Raw genomic sequence first — 19,084 nt, forward strand, 5'->3', positions numbered from 1 at the left:
ATTAGAAACTGTACAGAATTTTTATAAGGATTTATTTAAGAAAGGGGAGGTGGATGAAGAGTGTTTAAAGGAGATTTTAGGTAGTGTGGATGTGCAAATTGGTGTTGAGGATAAGCAAATGTGTGATAGGAAGATAACAGTGGATGAAGTGAAAGATGCAATTAAGGGATTACAAATAAATAAAAGTCCTGGAGTAGATGGACTAATTGCAGAGTTTTACAAAATGTATGAAAGTTTTTTAGCGCCGATTTTAATGGAAGTGTATCAATACATGGAAGATAATAATACTGTTTCAGACTCCATGGTGACAGGACTGATATCGGTTTTATATAAAAATAAGGGGAGCAAAATGAAATTAGAAAATTATAGGCCAATTAGTTTATTAAACTCAGACTACAAGATTTTAGCTAAGATATTGGCGAATAGGATGAAGATGGTTTTAAATGATATTATAGCACCTACACAAAATTATAGTGTGCCTGGAAGAGACATAGCTGATACCATCATTACAATTAGAGATGTGATAAATAAAATGAATAGCGATAAGAGAGGGGGAATTGTTTTAAGTATAGATTTTAATAAAGCCTTTGACAGGGTGGAACATGATTTTATGTTTAGGGTACTGGAAAAATATGGGTTTGGAAATAGAATAATAGGGTGGATAAAATTATTATATAGAAAGGCAAAAAGTAGGGTAAAATGTAATGGGGTTTTAACAGATTCTTTTATTCTTGAGAGATCAGTGAGACAGGGGTGCCCTTTATCAGCATTATTGTATGTTTTATCGGTAGAACCCTTAGCGGCATACCTTAAAAAAGATCAGTTGATAAATTGTGTAGAGACTCCGCAAGAAGGTTTTAGTCTAATTCATCAATATGCAGACGATACCACAATAACAGTTAGAGATGAGGGAAATGTTAAAAGGGTGATGGAGTGTTTTAAAGTATATGAGAAAGCCTCAGGAGCAAAAGTGAATATGGAGAAGTCAGTAATAATGTACGTTGGAAAGATTAATGAGGAGATTTTTCCTTTTAAAATGGTAAATGATTATTTTAAGGTGTTAGGTGTGTTTTTAGGGGTGAAGGAACAGGAAGCTAGGGATATGACATGGAGTGGAGTTATAAACAAAGTTAGGAAGGTGGTAAATATGTGGAGGGGGAGGTCTTTGAAATTAAAAGGGAAAGTAATTGTCATAAATTCATTGTTGATGTCAATTTTTATTTATGTAATGAATGTTTTGGATATGCCAGAATGGGTTTTATCTGAAATGAATAAAATTGTAGTTGATTTTTTATGGGAAGGGAAGGGGGTGAAAATAGCTTTTAAAACTTTGATTGCAGGTTATGAGGAGGGGGGTTTGAAGTTGGTGGATTTAAAGGTGAGGAAAACAGCAATTAGAGTCAAAATGGTACGTAAATATTTATATGGTGAATTAGATTATGGATTGAAAAGATTTTTTAAAGAGTATTTGCAGGAGGTTGGGAGGATGGGGGACAATGGTTTATTGATGTGTATGAAAAAGGAAATGTTGGGTAATATACCTTTGTTTTATAGAGAAGTGTTTGAGGCTTGGGGAGAGTTTTTACCAAATATTTATTATGAGTGTACCATTTTAGACAATATTTTAAATCAGCCAATTTTTTTAAATCCCAAGATATAGTATAATAATAAGATGTTGTTTTGTAAATATTTTATGAGGGCTGGGATGAGACAGATTGGGGACATCTTATATGAGGTCATTCCGGGGTTCCTTCCATGTCAGGCAATATTTGATAATGTGGTTGAAGAAAATGATGAAATAAGTAGAACTACTGTGGAGAACATGTATAAGAGAATATTAGGATGTCTTCCTGGGGAGTGGGGTGTTTTAATAAATAAAGAGGTGGCTACAAGAGCTAGGGGTTTACCGGTTTTATATTATGAAAGTAATGGGAAGAAGTATGATTTGTCAGGTTTGAAAGTTAAAAAGGTTTATGAAAAATGTATTTTAAGAGAGATAAAAACTCCTGCTTCGGAAAAAGTGTGGTCTAGGGTGTTTGCAAATATAGATGTGAAATCAATATGGAAGAATGTAAATGTAAAATATAATTCTATAGAATGTGAAGACAATGATTTTAAAGTGAAACATAATAGGATTTTTACGAACGTGGTTTTACATCAAATAAATAGAGATATTAAAAGAGAATGTGATATTTGTGGTACGGGGGTGGAAAATTTTATGCACTTTTTTGTTGAATGTAGTAGATTAGAAGAGTTTCATAAGTTTTTAAAGGGGATTTTAGTACAACATTGGGGAGAAGAGATTGTTGATGGGGTTGAGTGGAGGAGGTTGTTTCTTTTTGGTTTAACTGGGAAAAGCAAAGTTTTTAATTTTAATTTGATGAATTTTGTTCTTAGTCATGCCAGATACGCTGTAAGACTAAGACGGAATTTGGGACATTATGAAGGGAAAATTGTGAGTGTGGAGGTTTTATTTAGAAGTATTTTGGAGAAAGATATAGAAGTAATATATAAATATGGAGGATGTAATTTTGAAAAAGTGTTTGTGTGGGGGAGCACTTTTATTGGAATTGAGTCGAATGGAAAACTTGTTTTTAATTATTAATTGGGTTTGGTGGATGATTGTGTTGTTTAATAGGTTTTATTTTATTTTATTTTCTTTTTTGTTGATTTTATAAAAGGATGAATTGTTCATCCTTTTTTGATTATTGATTGAATGTTGTAAACATTATGTGTTTTTTTCATAATAAAAGATAAAAAAAATAAAAATACGCCCGATCTCGTCTGATCTTGGAAGCTAAGCAGGGTCGGGCATGGTTATTACTTCAATGGGAGACTGCCTGGGAATACCAGGTGCTGTAAGCCTTTTGTCCACTTGGGGGTGTGGCATTATTTCATCAGCAACACCTCCTTGTAGTAAGCATTTGATGCTGAATTGACTAAATGCAGCTTCTATGGGCTAGTCTCCCCTGCCCTTTTAATACGATCAAAGTTCCTTGTGTTGTCAGGGAGCAACTGCCTTTTATTTATAAGACAAATAAGAATATTGTTACTGAATGCAGCTTGTGTGTGCTTTGTGCTCCCTCGCCCTGTTCAAATGATCAAAGGAAATAATGCTGGTGAGGAGTGGAACTGGACTGGTGTCTGATGGCCCTGTGTTTTCCATGTTGGAATTACAACCCTTCTTTTATGGAGTAAATCAAAAGCACAAGAGAATGTGAGATGTTATCGATAAAAAATCAATTGGTTTCATGCATTTGTCTGTGTGTGTGTGTGTCTGAATGTGATTGTATTTCGTCATATCGCAAACATTTGTGATATCAGATAGGTTAAGATATTAAAAAGTAATTGGTGATTTTTTCGACAGTGTTGCATGATGGGAATCTAGTGGTTCACTGATATAATCTAGTAAACAAAATAAACTACTTTTTCACCACTCTGTGTGCAAGTGCATTCCTAAACGGCATTTAACGCAGGTCGATGTGATATGATATTATCAGAACACAAAGTGGTTACCGTTAGCGGAAAATGTTGGCACTGGAGAGACTTGCCCTCCACTAAGCAGAAGAGAATCTGTATCAAGAAGGTGGTTCACCCAGTGTGGGGCTCAGCCATTCCACTCTGGCTGTGTGGGGCTCAGCCATTCCACTCTGGCTGTGCTGACCCCTTGTGAATTTTCCAAAAGTGGGAATCTCGATTGCAAAATTTATGGTAGTGGTCGTTTGCGCTTTACCCTGATGTCTTTGTTAATGATAAACCGTTGCTTGGCGGCAGGCTTAAGGATGACTTTAGTCAACTCACTGTGCTTATGGATATCTCTGAAGTCAGTTGTGAAAGAGACTTTGTGGACCAATCGAAAGGTGGAAACATTTGTTTGTAGCAAAACATTGTTGGCATTTTGTCGAAACATTCTGTTGCGAAATGCAGCATTGTATTTATGCCACGCTGGTACTTCAATCAGGAGATAGTTGAGAAGCCACTCTAACCCCCCCCCCCCCCCCGGTCATGATGTGCCATGCGCTTCCAATATGAAATTGTCCATACATGCGTTCCTCCTTAGCACAGAACAATGCAATAGGTTTTCAACATCCAGAGCTTTTGTGTATTTATTGTGGCTAGTAGGATAGCTGCATGGGAAACTGTTGCTGATGATGTATTTGTCAGAAGTCATTGTATTTGTCCGTTTTTTCCCACAAGGCTGAAATATGTGCCCTCGCTTTGAAATGTTAGCAAGGTTTGTTTGTATTTCATCCAACTATCTGTGCTAAAAAGTGATGGCTACAGTATATGTAATTTCTTCCACTTTTTGAGTGAGCCAAAGTTCAAGCTGCTTATCTAATTGGTGAGAATGCAATGTCTGTTTATCAGACTCACTTTGACTTTATATGGTGTACCAAGAGATGTGCCTTCGCTTACGGCCATACCAGCCTGAATACGCCCATCCTGATTGGAGAAGTGACGACAGGTGCGAGCTTTGAGCTGTGAGTGAGTGTTTGCTGGAGAGTGTTTGCTCGAGAGCTATTTTTGTTAATTATTTGGTTTTCGAAATATAATTTTTTTGTTCTTGAATTTGAATAGTTTTAAGTTTGGTTAGTCTTCCCCCCTTGCAGTTTTGCTGCTTGGGGGAGAGTTTTTTTCGGATTCATTTTTTGAATGACTATGACGGACAACATGGAAACGACAAACGGAATGGAAAAGGACAATGAAAATGCGCAACGGAAGAAAAATGAAGATAAAGAAGGAATGAAATATGGCAAAGAATACACGGTGGCAATTGAGTTGGAAGGAGAAGACAAGGTGACGACAATGGAACTACTACGAGCAATTAAGGAGGTGTGTGGAGAGGTGGTGGGATGCCGAATGAAAGGGGAGAAGAAGTACGAAATTACGATGAAAAATGAAAAAGGAAAAGAACGTCTAATGGATGGATTAAGAATAAAGGACACAAGGATTTTGGCGAGAGATATTAATGTGAAGGAATTGGTGGTGTCTTTCATGAATCTCCCAGTATATGTAGAAGATGGTGTGATACTGGGCAAGCTGAGTAGCTGGGGAGTGAAGGCCGTCTCGGAGATAAGGAGGAGAGTTTGGCCAGGAACGGAGGTGGTTGACGGGACACGTTTCTGCAAAGTCAAGTTCACAGAAAAAGTGACATCATTACCTTATTCTACAAGAATTGAGACGTTGGAGGGAGCAGAATATTTCAGGGTCATTCATGACAAACAGGTCAGAGTGTGTCGTTTGTGTATTCAACCCGGGCACATAGTTAAAGACTGCCCTGAATTTAAGTGTTTCAAATGCGGCAATCAAGGCCATTATGCGAGAGAATGTGTCGGAGAGAAGGAAAGGAATTTTTGTGGTGGATGCAGAAAGAGATTGGCGGAGTGCAACTGTGGAGAGGTTATGGCTGAAGAGGGGAGTCAAGCACTATTCGAGGAAGCAGTTGTATTGTCGCAAGAAGGAGAAGAAGATGGAGGAGAGGACGTGGTGGAAGGTGGAGAGACGGAGGAAGGAAGAAGGGAGAAGGACCAGAAGATGAATGAAATTGGGAGCAGTATGGACTCAGAAATAAGAAGAGGGAGTTTTCAGGAGGAGGGGGGGAGTGGACTGGGGGGAAGCACGGGGGACTCACAGGTTTTGGGGGAAAGCACAGTACTAACAAGTACCTCGGGGGGTGAAGAAATGGAGAGGGTTTCGAGTTTGATGACAATAACAGAAACGACAACGACGGCTATACATGAGACGGAGATGAACACGGGGAGCACAACGGATGTGGGTGACAAGAAGTTGAGTTGGCTGGATAACATGGACTTGGAGGAGATATCGGACACGGATGATGGGGAAAAGATTGAAAGAACGAGGGAAGGATACAGGAAGAGGAAAGCGGGGGGAAGAGGGGGAGAGAAAGGGTGGAAGAGGAAAGAAAATGGATAACAGGTAGAGGATAATGAAATTATACTTTATTATTTTATTAGTTATTAGAATGGTAAATATAATGTCAATAAATGCAAATGGATTGAGAACAATGGGGAAATTTAATAGAATAGTACAAATGAAGAATTCAGATATTTTATGTATTCAAGAGACGCACTGGGATAATGTATGTGTTTTAGAAGTAAAAAAAATATGGAGGGATTTTATTTATGTTAACACTGGCAGGGGAAATTCAAGTGGGGTTGCAATTTTATTAAGGAAGGATGTAGTAGAAAATGTGAAGAAGATATATAATGATAATAATGGGAGGATTTTAATTTTGGATTTTGAATATATGAATAGGGTTTTTAGGATTATAAATATTTATGCACCGAATAATGAGATAGAGCGGAGGGATTTATTTTTAGAATTAGGGAAATGGTGCAAGGGTAACTGTATTTTAGTAGGGGATTTTAATGTTAAAATGAATAGACTAGATATGAAAAGGGGAGCTATTTTTAGAAATGACGTATCTAGGGGGGTCTTAAGGAAGATTATGTTTGAAAACAGTCTGATTGATATATGGAGGGATGAGAATCCGAACAAGAGAGGAATTTCTAGAAGGCAGGTGGTTTTAGGGGAGTTGAAACAGACGCGAATAGATCTGGTTTTAGTAAATGAAGGTTTAAGGGATTTTATGAAAGAAATTAAGTATGTTTTTACAACTTTTAGTGATCATGCTGCGTTGGTATTTTCTTGTGGAGTAAGGACACCTACTAAATCTGGTGGGTTGTGGTGTTTAAATAATAGCTTGCTAGAGGAGGAAAATTATATTGAGATGATATCAGAATGTATTGGGAAGGCAAAAAGACAGCAGTTAATGGAGGAGAATATGGGGTTGTGGTGGGAGGAGCTGAAAATCAAATGTAAGGAATTGACTATAAAATATGCTGCTAAGAGGAATTATTTTTTGAAAAAAAAGGAGAGGGAACTACGTAAGAAGGTTCAAGATGAACTTGAGTGCATAGAAAAGGATGAAGGTTATGGGGTGGAGGATTATTTACTGGCGAAGGATGCACTTGATGAATATGAGAAGAAGAAATGCTATGCGGCGATTGTAAGGAGTAGAGTGCAATATGCGATAGAGGGGGAAAGGTGTACTTCATTTTTCTTGAATTTAGAAAAAAGAAGACAAGAGAAGATTTATATTACGGAGTTAATTAATGATAAAGGGGAAAGGTTAATGATTTGGTGGGGATTCTGGATACGGTCGAGAGATATTATGAATGCTTATTTAAAAAAGAAGAGGTTAATGATTCCTGTATGGATAAGGTGCTTGAAAATGTGGATACTAAGTTAACAGAAGGGGAAAAAAACATGTGTGATGAAGATATGAGTCTAACTGACATTAAGGAGGCCATATTAGCTGCTAATTGCAATAGGAGTCCGGGGTCTGATGGCCTAACTGCGGAATTTTATAAATCTTTTGCAGATTTGTTGGCTCCAATTTTAAGAAAACTGTATGAATATATTGAAAAGACTCAAGTGGTGCCAGATTCGCTGGCCACAGGAGTTTTAACCATACTGTATAAAAATAAAGGGAGTCGTGTAAATTTGGATAATTATCGACCGTTGACACTTTTAAATTGTGATTATAAGATCTTAGCCAAGGTCTTAGCTAATAGAGTTAAAAAAGTTATGGGAGAAGTAATAGCAGAGACACGGATATAGTGTACCAGGGAGGGATATTTCTGACACAGTGGGAACAATAAGGGATGTGATAAAGCATATGGGGGAGGAAGGGGGGTTTGTGATGAGTTTGGATCTAAATAAGGCTTTTGATAGAGTTGATCATTCCTTTTTATTGCGTACACTTGGGAAATTTGGTTTTGGTGAAAGAATGATAGGTTGGATTAGATTACTGAATGGATCTGCAAGGAGCAGAGTAAAATGTAATGGGATTTTAACAGATTCTTTTCCTCTGGAGAGATCTGTTAGGCAGGGATGTCCGTTATCAGCTGCTCTTTATAGTTTATCGGTGGAGCCGCTTGCAGCAATGATTAAAGCAAACAAATTAATTCGAGGTATACGGATACCGGATGGGGGGGAGAGTGTTATACAGCAATATGCGGATGATACTACATGTACTGTGATAGATGTTGAAAGTGTGAAGAATGTAATGGAGTGTTTTGAGGTACATGGCAAGGCAACAGGGGCAAAACTTAATGTTGAAAAATCTGAAATAATGTATGTGGGGATAGATGAAAAAGTGGACTGTGGATTCCCTTTCAAAAAGGCTGAAGGTTATATAAAGACTTTAGGGGTGGTTTTGGGGGTGGATAAAGAAGGGACGAGAGATGAGACATGGACTGGGGTTTTGAATAAAATAAAACATACTCTATCCTATTGGAAGGCAAGAAAACTGTTTTTGAGGGGGAAAGTGGTGGTGATTAATTCATTGGTGGCATCCAAATGTATCTATGTTTTGGGTGCGTTAGATATGCCACAATGGGTGTTAAAAGAATTCAATGGTTTGGTTACAGAATTCCTATGGGAGGGGAAGGGGACTAGGATTGCAAGGGCAACTCTTATCTCGGATTTAAAGGATGGGGGGTTGAAATTGGTGGATTTGGATGTGAAGAGAAAAGCAATGAGAATAAAAACTGTGCAAAAATACTTATATGGGGAGGTAGATTATGGATGGAAAAGGTTTTTTAAACATTTTTTGTACAGAAGTGGGGGTTGTGAAGAAAGTGGATTATTGATGTCATGGAAGAAGGATATGTTGGAGGGTTTGCCTGAGTTCTATAAGGAGGTGTTCTTGGCATGGGGGGAATTTCTTCCTCAGATTGAGTACACATGTACAAATAAGGACAACATATTTAATCAGCCTGTGTTTTTGAATCCAAAAATAGAGAGTGGTGGGAAGGTGCTGTACAACAAATTGTTTATGAAGGCTGGGTTAATATTGGTAAAAGATTTTCTTTACGAGGTTATACCTGGTTTTTTAAGGGGGCAGGCAATTCTGGATACTGTGTGGGAGTTTGATGATACAGTGGAGAGAAAAATAGTATTAAAGATATACGAAACAATTAAATTATGCATTCCGGGTGAGTGGATAAAAGTGATAAATGGGGAGGGGGAATATGAGGATTTGTATGTGATGCCAAGTCTCTATGTGGGTAAAGGATTGGGGAAACAATTATTATCAAAAGTAACACAGAAAAGATTGTACAAGTGTATGTTGAGGTCTGTGTGTGTGAGGCCTGCGGCTGAGAGGATGTGGAGAAAAATGTTTATGGATTTGGATGTTTCTTTGATGTGGGAGAATTTGGTTTTGTTTGGGAATAAACGAAATTGTGAGAACATGGATTTTATGTTACGGCATAATCGTATATACACAAATATTATTTTACATCAGATAAACCGCGATGTACGGCGGGAATGTGATGTGTGTATGATGAAGCCAGAGTCTTTGATGCATTTATTTGTTGAATGTCCATGTCTGACAGATTTTTTCAATGAAGTAAAACTTTTGTTGTGGAGGCACTGGAGAAAAGAGTTTATAGAAAGTTTTTCATGGGATAGGTTAATATTATTTGGAGTGGTGGGGAAATGGTTGGGTGTGAATGTGTACCTGTTGAATATTGTTTTGAGTTTTGTGAGGTATGCAATTTACTGTAGAAGGAATATGAAACATTTTGAAGGGAAAAAGGTGAATGTCTGGGTAATCTTTAAAGCAGGTTTAAGAAAGCAGGTGGAATTAATGTATAATGCAAAACTAGAGAAATTTGAAAGTATGTTTATAAAGGGGAGTACTTTAGTGTATATGGAAGAGGGAGGAGGGGGATTTAGGGTGAACTTCTGAAATGGTGTATGTCTAATGTCTATATTAGATTATGTATTTTATGTTGATTAGTGAATAAGGATGGTGTAATTATGTTTTATTTGTTTTGTTTTTTTTGTTATTTGGGTTGATGGTGTTTTGGAAAATGTTTATTTTGCTGATGTACAAGGATTGTTAGTATTAATGTGAATTGGTTGTAAATTACTTTGACATTTTTATAATAAAAAAAAAAAAAAAAAAAAAAAAAATACGCCTGATCTCGTCTGATCTTGGAAGCGAAGCAGGGTCGGGCCTGGTTAGTACTTGGATGGGAGACCACCTGGGAATACCAGGTGCTGTAAGCATTTTGTCCACTAGGGTGTGCTCTTGCATTATTTCATCAGCAACACTGCCTTGTCGTAAGCATTTGATGCTACAGTATGTGTAATTTCATCCACTTTTTGAGTGACCCAAAGTTCAAGCTGCTTATCTAATTGGTGAAAATGCAATGTCTGTTTATCAGAATCACTTTGATTTTATATGGTGTACCAAGTGTTGTTCCTTCGCTTATGGCCATACCAGCCTGAAAACACCCGATCTCATCTGATCTTGGAAGCTAAGCACGGTTGGACCTGGTTTGTACTTGGATGGGAGAATAACTGGGAATACCAGGTGCTGTAAGCATTTTGTCCACTAGGGTGTGCTCTTGCATTATTTCATCAGCAACACTGCCTTGTCGTAAGCATTTGATGCTACAGTATATGTAATTTCTTCCACTTTTTGAGTGACCCAAAGTTCAAGCTGCTTATCTAATTGGTGAAAATGCAATGTCTGTTTATCAGAATCACTTTGATTTTATATGGTGTACCAAGAGTCGTTCCTTCGCTTACGGCCATATCAGACCTGAGTGAGCACTTCCTGTTTGGAAAGTGAGACAGGTGTAGGTGATTGAGCTGTGAGTGAGTGTTTGTTTGCTTGAGAGTGTTTGCTTGAGAGCTTTTTTGGTTATTTTTCAACGTTTTTTGAAGTTTAATTTTTGATTTGTGCATTTGAGTTTGGTTCGTGTTTGGTTCGTTCGTGCATTTAAGTTTGGTTCGTTTTTTTCCCCCTTTGCAGTTTTGCTGCTTGGGGGAGAGGTTTCGTGTCTCATTTTTGTTTTACTATGACGGACAACATGGCAATGGCTAATGTAATGGACAAGGACAAAGAAAATGTGCAACGGAAGAAACATGGAGATGAAGGAGGAATGAAATATGGAAAAGAATTTACGGTGGCAGTGGAGTTGATGGGAGAAGATAAAGTCACAACGATGGAATTGCTACGTGCGATTAAAGAGGTGTGTGGGGAGGTGGTGGGATGTAGAGTAAAAGGAGAAAGAAAGTACGAGGTCACGATGAGAAATGGAAAAGGAAAAGAGCGCTTAATGGATGGCTTCATGATTAAAGAAACAAGAATTATGGCAAGAGATATGGTTTCCAATGAACTTATAGTCTCTTTCATGAATTTGCCTGTATATATGGAAGACAGTGCTATATTGGCTAAGCTATGTAGCTGGGGTGTATCAGCAGTCTCTGACATCAGGAGGAGAGTTTGGGCGGGGACGGATATAGCAGATGGCACGAGATACTGCAAAGTAAAATTTACTGATACTGTGAAATCATTGCCGTACTCTACAAAGTTTGACACACTTGAAGGTGGAGAGTACTTTAGAGTTATACATGATAAGCAGGTCAGAGTTTGTAGGCTTTGTATTCAGCCTGGGCATATTTTGAAGGACTGCCCTGAATTTAAATGTTATAAGTGTGGGAAGCAAGGGCATTATGCAAGAGAATGTGTAGGTGGAAAGGAAAGGGCATTTTGCGAAGGATGTCGCATGAGAGCTGACGAGTGCAACTGTGGAGAGGTTGTGAATGAGGAGGGGAGCCAGGATCTTTTTGTGGAGGCTGATGTATCACCCCGAGCAGAAGAAGACGATGGTGGAGAGGACGTGGTGGAGGGTGAAGAGACGGAGAAAAGAAGAGGGGAGAAGATGGAACAGAAGATGGATGAAATAGGGGGCAGTATTGATTCAGAAATAAGAAGAGGGAGTTTTCAGGAGGAGGGGGGGAGTGGGCTGGGTGGAGGAACTGGGGACTCACAGATATTGGGGGGGGCCTCGGGCTATGTGGGTGCCTCGGAAGGAGGTGAAGTGGAGGGGAGTGGGATGCTGACAGGGGTGGAGACGCAAGTGGATACAGGCAGCACAACAGGCACAGGAAAGGAGAGTTCGAGTTGGTTGGAAGAGATGGATTTAGAGCCAATTTCAGATTCAGAAGACATGGAAAAGATTGATAGAACAAGGGGAGGCTACAGGAAGAGGAAAGCGGCGTTGGAGGTGAAAAAGGACGGAAAAGGAAGAAGACATGACAAAAGGTAGAGGATAATGAGAAAATATTTTTTCTTTTTATTATTTATTGGAATGGTTAATATTATGTCAATCAATGCGAATGGGTTAAGAACAATGGAAAAATTTCAAAGAATAGTTAAAATGAAGAATTCGGATATTTTATGCCTTCAAGAAACACATTGGGACAATGTATGTATTTTAGAAGTAAAAAAAATATGGAGAGATTTAATTTTGTTAACAATGGCAGGGGGAATTCTAGTGGGGTTGCTATTTTATTGAGGAAGGATGTGGTGGATAATGTGAAACATATATATAATGATAATAATGGGAGGATTTTAATTTTAGATTTTGAATATATGAGTAGGGTTTTTAGAATTATAAATATTTATGCGCCAAATACTGAAATAGAGCGCAAAGATTTATTTTTAGAAATAGGAAAATGGTGTGAGGGAAACTGTATTGTAGTTGGGGATTTTAATGTTAAAATGGATAGACTGGATATGACAAGAGGAGCTATTTTTAGAAGTGATGTATCTAGGGGGGTTTTAAAGAAGATGATGTTAGAAAAAGGAATGATTGATATATGGAGAGAGGAAAATCCAGAAAAAAGGGAATTTTCAAGAAGGCAGGTGGTTTTAGGGGATTTGAAACAAACGAGGATAGATCTGGTTTTAGTAAAATAAGGTTTAAGGAATTTTATGAAAGATATTAAGTATGTTTTTACAACTTTTAGTGATCATGCAGGTTTAACATTTTCAGTGGGATTAGATAAGGAAAGAACAGGGGGTGGAATATGGTGTATGAATGCAGGGTATTTAGGAGATGAGGAATATGGGAAACAACTTAAATCTTTGATAGTATGTGAAATGGAGGATAAGCAGAAAGAGAATGATAAGTGTATGTGGTGGGACAAGGTTAAGGAAAAAATAACAGTTTTTAGTATAGGATATGCAAGGAAAAAGAGAGGTAGGATGAAAAGAGAAGAAAATGAGTTGAGCTAAATTGGATGAAGAAATGAGGAAGTGTGACAGTGAACCTAATTATAATATAGAAAAGTTTTTGGAATTAAAAGCACAATTGACTAAATATGAAATAGATAAGTGTAAGGGTGCAATTATAAGAAGTAAGGCAAAGTATGTTTTGGAGGGGGAGAAATGTACTTCATTTTTTCTTGGGTTAGAGAAGAATAAACAGAGGAGAACATATATTAGAGAGATCGAAAATGTAAAGGGTGAAGTTGTCAATGATTATGTAGAGGTTTTAGAAACAGTGCAGAATTTTTATAAGGATTTATTTAAGAAAGGGGAGGTGGATGAGGGGTGTGTAAAGGAGATATTGGATAGTGTAGATGTGCAAATTAAGAGGATAAAGGATAAAGGATAAACACATGTGTGATGGGAAGATAACATTGACTGAAGTTAAAGATGCGATTAAGGGTTTACAAGTAAATAAGAGTCCTGGAGTAGATGGAATAATTGCAGAGTTTTATAAAATATATGCCAGTTTTTTAGCACCTATTTTATTGGAAGTTTATCAATATATGGAGGATAATGATAGTATTTCCGAATCTATGGTGACAGGGCTGATAACGATTTTATATAAAAATAAGGGGAGCAAATTAAAACTGGAGAATTATAGGCCAATTAGTTTATTAAAAACGGATTATAAGATTTTAGCTAAGATACTGGCAAATAGAATGAAGCAAGTTTTAAATGATATTATAGCACCTACACAGAATTATAGTGTGCCTGGTAGAGATATTGCTGATACAATTAATACAATTAGAGATGTGATAAATAAAATGAACCATGATAAGATGGGAGGAATTGTTTTAAGCATAGATTTAAATAAAGCTTTTGATAGGGTGGAACATGATTTTATGTTTAGGGTAATGGATAAATATGGTTTTGGTAATAGAATAATAGGATGGATAAAATTATTATATAAGAAGGCAAAAAGTAGGGTGAAATGTAATGGGGCTTTAACCGATTCTTTTATTCTTGAGAGATCTGTGAGACAAGGGTGCCGCTTTATTATTCGTTTTATCGGTAGAACCTTTAGCAGCATTTCTTAACTTCTTATGGCTGCAGCCCGACGTCGGTACACTTATGACAACAGCCAGCTCAATGTGCAGGGCGCGAAATTCAAAAGATATTTTTTTTAAATATTTAACTTTCACACATTAACAAGTCCAATACAGCATATGAAAGGTACACATCTTGTGAATCCAGCCAACATGTCCGATTTTTTAAATGTTTTACAGGGAAGACACAATATGTAAATCTATAAGCTAACCACGTTAGCAAAAGACACCACTTTTTTTACTCCATCAGTTTTTTACTCCATCAGTAGCTATCACAAATTCGACCAAATAAAGATATAAATAGCCACTAACCAAGAAACAACTTCATCAGATGACAGTGAGATAACATATTTATTGTATAGCATATGTTTTGTTAGAAAAATGTGCATATTTCAGGTATAAATCATAGTTTACATTGCAGCTACAGTCAGAAATTGCACCGAAAGCAGCCATAATAATTACAGGCACCAACGTCAAATACCTAATTACTCATCATAAAACATTTCTGAAAAATACATAGTGTACAGCAAATGAAAGACAGGCATCTTGTGATTCCAGCCAATATTTCCGATTTATTAAGTGTTTTACAGCGAAAACAAAATGTAGCGTTATATTAGCTTAGCACAATAGCCAGAAACACTTGGGCGCCGGCGACTATGACAGATATATGAAATAGCATCATAAAATGGGTCTTACTTTTGCTGATCTTTCATCAGAATGTTGGACAAGGTGTCCTTTGTCCAGAACAGTCGTTGTTTGGATTCAGAACGGCAACTTTCCCTCTTCATTTAGCAAGCGCGCTAGCCGGGTGGCACGACACTCTCCATGTCAACAAACGGAAGAGAACGGAACACGGCAAAACTCCCGAAAAAATTTCAATAATCTGATGAAACTATATTGAAAAAACATACTTTACGATGATATGGTGACATGTATCAAATAAAATCAAAGCCGGAGATTGTAGTCACCTATTACGGCAGCTAAACAAAAGGCACCCCACTGCCCAGCTCGCGCTCTTCAGAGTACCGAAAATGGTGGACACGTCATTCCAAGATGATGTGTTCCATCTCAGACCAAGATAATCACCTAATTTCTTCTCTCACAGCCTCTTGACACCCAGAGGAAGGTGTATGACGTGCATGTATACTAAGAGGTCTTGTGCCCATTTATAGGCAGGAAGAAGAACAGAGCATCGATTTCAGACATTCCACTTCCTGGTCAGGAAATGTGCTGCAGAATGAGTTCTGTTTCACTCAGAGAAATAATTCAAACGGTTTTAGAAACTAGAGAGTGTTTTCTATCCAATAGTAATAATAATATGCATATTGTACAAGCAAGATTTGCGTACGAGGCCGTTTGAAATGGACACATTTTATCTGGCTACTCAATACTGCCCCTTGCAGCCCAAACAGGTTAAAAAATATAATCTTATAAATTGTGTACAGACTCCGCAAGGAGGTTGTAGTTTGATTCATCAATACGCAGATGATACCACTATAACAGTTAGAGATGAGGGTAGTGTAAAAAGGGTGATGGAGTGTTTTAACCTCTACTTCCTCAGAAACCCGGGTCTGGGAGCACCCCCACCAGTAAAAAAGCTGACTAGCATAGGCTAGCATAGCGTCACAAGTAAATAGTAGCATCTAAATATCATTAAATCACAAGTCCAAGATACCAGATGAAAGATACACATCTTGGTAATCAAGCCATCATTTCTGATTTTTAAAATGTTTTACAGGGAAGACACAATATGACACAACATAACATTTTATACTAGAATTACAATCTCATGAGGCTACATGAATCAGTCAGGTGGTTTATCCTATTCTTTTCAAACACAAACTCTTGCCACTATTTGAAGAAACAGTACTTACTCATAGCAGAGCTCGGGAAGATGAGTTTGCAGCTAGATCCTGACACTGTAGGCTCCTCTCTCTGGTCCCCTGAACCTGTCGCTTGGTCCTGCTGCAGCTCCTCTATTGTGTCTGTCTGCCTGAAAGTTGAGGGCCTTCTTTGCCGGACTCACACTGGCAATGCCCATCTGCCTTTTCAGCAGCTGGTACTTCTTCCTCACTCTATGTAGTGCAGAGATCAACTTCAGGTTGTCCTCTTTAAGTGATTTGTTGGTCTCACTTCTCATTGTCAGTGCATAATCCCTCTCTTGCACAGCTTTCTTCAGTCTCAGGCAGTGGCAGGAATCCTCTTTGCAGTCCACTTCCTCCTCTGCTTCTGTTTGTGAACATAACATTGCCTCCTCTTCTTTCCTTAGTCTCCACAATATCAAAATCTGTCGCCAGTGGGATGGCAGGGAGCAATGCCCTCAATGCAGCCAGCCTCTCCATCGTCAGCCGTCTCTTAAGGTCGTCTAAAACCTGTCTCCTCTGTTGAGCTCTGAGTGGGTGTCCATATGCCGGTCTAGTCTGCTGAGATGTGTGGAGCATCCTAACACTGGACACTGCTCCTGCCTGACATTGACACGGCCCGACTGCCAATTACAAAGGAGTATCCTTTCTTCACATGGTGTACATACATAAGGTGCTGACTGAAGCCAATCACAACCTTATAGCAAAATGGACATGAGCGCACAGGAGCCATCTATACTATTCTATGCTATTGAAAAGTGAAAAAACAGTAAATAAAAAACTTAACACAATCCCTTAAGCAATACACGGTAAGTAAGTACACGGTTTCAGGCTGCTTAATTGATACTCAAACACTCCTCACCACTCTAGAATATCCTTCTTACAACAACCTGCACTCCTCTGATTATCAGCCCCAGGTGAAATACAGTCTATTAGAAAAAAAAAAAAGAAAAAAAAAATCACTTCTCCTTTTAAACACCCCCCCAAACTCCTCCCATGCTGTCAGCACATGACCAGACTGTGTTTTTCCATTTAATAATGCTCAGAGTGAGCTACATCAGATGACTTTTCTGCGGTCACCGGTCAGACCGAATGAGCTACATTACACTACATTTTGTGCATGGTCACTGCGGTCAGACCGAGTGAGCTAAGGTCAAGCGGGGCGTCTCCTTGAACTAGGCACGGCCTAGAGATAATGGGAATGCCATTGTCGGCTCTGTGTCTTTAAGCACCGTACTTTTTCACTCCCTCCTTGCTTTGTGTGTGTGAGAGAGAACTTTTGACATATGTTTAGAGAAATGACTGATTTACACTTAAATGAGGGTTGTCTAATCACACAAATGAAGTTTTGAAAAGTTCTGACCTTTTTAACCCTTCGAAACAGCACCCATGACACCATTTTAAGGCACTTCCGGTTGGCACAGGAAGCTATAGGTAAACACATATCTTGATTGGGGTATGCTGTTACAGAATCCTGAGTTAAGTCTATACTTTAAGAATTGACTGATCTACATAGGGTTGAATGCAGTGATTTTCAAAATTTCAAGTCATGTATATCAGGACACCTTTTAGGGTGATTTTAACCACTTCCGGTTTGTCCAGGTAGCTTAGAATCAACACAGGTAGACCTCATAGTGGCCTGATGGATTGTCATCAAAGACAGGTTCATATGACATTCATAACCCACATAGGCTTCAGGTTGAATTTAGGGGTGATTTAGGGGTGCAGTCAATGTGTTCCTATGGGATGACAATGACATCCCAAAAGCAAAAGACTTGAAATGTAGGTCAAGGGTCATTTTCTTGTCACTGTCACTGCGCTCAGACCGAGCGAGCTACGGTCAAGCGGGGCATCCCGTTGAACTCGGCACGGCCTGGAGACTATGGTGATGTCATTTCAGTGGTGATTTCAGAATGCTATTTTGGTGCATTCATGGAAGGCGCTGCGAATTTTGGGCCTGCTCTGAAATATGTGATAGTTGGCTTCTAAAGGAGTTGGAAAAAGTGAGTTGAGTCGGATGGTATCAGTTTTGTCTGAAAAGATGTAATTGACTTATGGACACTGACTTGCTAGTTGACTTTTGTACATTTGCAACATGTTTAACCTCTAACACCTCCCAAACCCGGATCCGGGAGCACCCCCATCAGTAGAAAAGCTACTAGCATAGCATAGCGTCACAAGTAAATACTAGCATCTAAATATCATTAAATCACAAGTCCAAGACACCAGATGAAAGATACACATCTTGTGAATCCAGCCATCATTTCTGATTTTTTAAATGTTTTACAGGGAAGACACAATGTAAATCTATTAGCTAACCACGTTAGCAAAAGACACCACTTTTTTACTCCATCATTTTTTTACTCCATCAGTAGCTATCACAAATTCGACCAAATAAAGATATAAATAGCCACTAACCAAGAAACAACTTCATCAGATGACAGTCTGATAACATATTTATTGTATAGCATATGTTTTGTTAGAAAAATGTGCATATTTCAGGTATAAAATCATAGTTTACCATTGCAGCCACCATCACAACTCACCAAAGCGACTAGAATAACTACAGAGAGCAACGTGTATTACCTAATTACTCATCATAAAACATTTCTTAAAAATACACAGCGTACAGCAATTGAAAGACACAGATCTTGTGAATCCAGACAATATTTCAGATTTTCTAAGTGTTTTACAGCGAAAACACAATATAGCGTTATATTAGCATACCACAATAGCAAACATCACAACCGCATTGATTCAAGCCAAACATAGCGATTACGTATAAACCACCAAAAGATATTAATTTTTTCACTAACCTTCTCAGAATTCTTCAGATGACAGTCCTATAACATCATATTACACAATGCATATAGAGTTTGTTCGAAAATGTGCATATTTAGCGCCACAAATCGTGGTTATACAATGAGAAAAGTAGCCAAGCTGCAAAGAAAATGTCAGGAGAAATCTTGGGAAAGGCACCTATTCTAATCGAAAACTATTCATAAACTTGACTA

At 38.2% G+C, this 19,084-nt stretch overlaps 1 pseudogene; it reads left to right on the top strand.

Annotated features, from left to right (window-relative positions):
• Positions 1-10,304: 10,304 nt before the first annotated feature.
• Positions 10,305-10,423, top strand: LOC139543343 (5S ribosomal RNA; annotated as a pseudogene).
• The last annotated feature ends 8,661 nt before the right edge of the window (positions 10,424-19,084 follow it).

This window comes from Salvelinus alpinus, chromosome 17 (assembly GCF_045679555.1).
Source record: "Salvelinus alpinus chromosome 17, SLU_Salpinus.1, whole genome shotgun sequence".
Taxonomy (NCBI): Eukaryota; Metazoa; Chordata; class Actinopteri; order Salmoniformes; family Salmonidae; genus Salvelinus; species Salvelinus alpinus.